Source organism: Saccopteryx bilineata, chromosome 9 (assembly GCF_036850765.1).
Source record: "Saccopteryx bilineata isolate mSacBil1 chromosome 9, mSacBil1_pri_phased_curated, whole genome shotgun sequence".
NCBI classification, from domain to species: Eukaryota; Metazoa; Chordata; class Mammalia; order Chiroptera; family Emballonuridae; genus Saccopteryx; species Saccopteryx bilineata.
The window spans coordinates 95,200,102-95,200,966 of record NC_089498.1 but is presented as its reverse complement, the minus strand read 5'-3'; the positions used below and the strand labels follow the sequence as shown (position 1 = coordinate 95,200,966).

The 865-nt window shown below is 44.3% G+C and overlaps 1 pseudogene; it reads left to right on the top strand.

Annotated features, from left to right (window-relative positions):
* Positions 1-270: 270 nt before the first annotated feature.
* On the top strand, positions 271-621 carry LOC136313677 (large ribosomal subunit protein eL29 pseudogene; annotated as a pseudogene).
* Positions 622-865: the final 244 nt, after the last annotated feature.

Here is an 865-nt window from a genome sequence, read left to right as displayed (position 1 = left end):
GCGCCAACCTTGTGCCAGCTGCTCTATCAGTCACCAAAACTACAGATGAATAAGATGTAACCTAACCTTGGGAAGTTTGTGGTTTTCTCCTTTTCTCCATTCAATTATAATCTTCTTACAAACAAAGACATGTACTTATCACTTTGTATGCCTGCAGTCTAATAGATAGTTGGCCTTAATAATGGACATTCTGGCTTTTTGTGTTCCTTTAAAAGAATAGACTGAAACTCGGTCCCAGGCAGTTTGGGAGCTGCGGGCATTGGTGCAGACATGACCAAGTCCAAGAACCACACCACATACAACCAGTCCCCAAAATGGTATAGAACAAGCATCAGAAAACCCAGACTACAAATATATGAATCTCTTAAGGGACTGAACACCAAGTTCTTGAGGAACACGCATTTCACCAAGAAGAACAAGGGTCTGAAGAAGTTGCAAGCGAACAATGCCAAGGCCATGAGTGCATGTGTAGGGGATGTCAGGGTCCTCATAAAGCCCAAAGAGGTCAAGCCCAAGATCCCAAGGGGAGGCAGCTGTAAGCTCTGTCAATTTGCCTACAATGCTCACTCCAAACTTAGGAAACACACCTGTGCCCACATCACCAAGCATATCAGGCTTTGAAGTCCAAGGCCAAGGGTCAAAACAAGGCCCCATCTATGGCTGCAGTTCCAACTCAGGCTCAGGCTCCCAGGCCCCAGGAAGGCTCCATAGTAGAGGCCTCTGTGTGCCAACAGAAGGATTGGTGTAATCCCTAGGCTGCTATCTGCATGGGGCTGGTATTCTCTTATGCTATTGGTACAAATAAACCTGAGGATATATAAAATAAATAAAAGAATAAAATAAAAATGAACTAAAACAAAAGGGA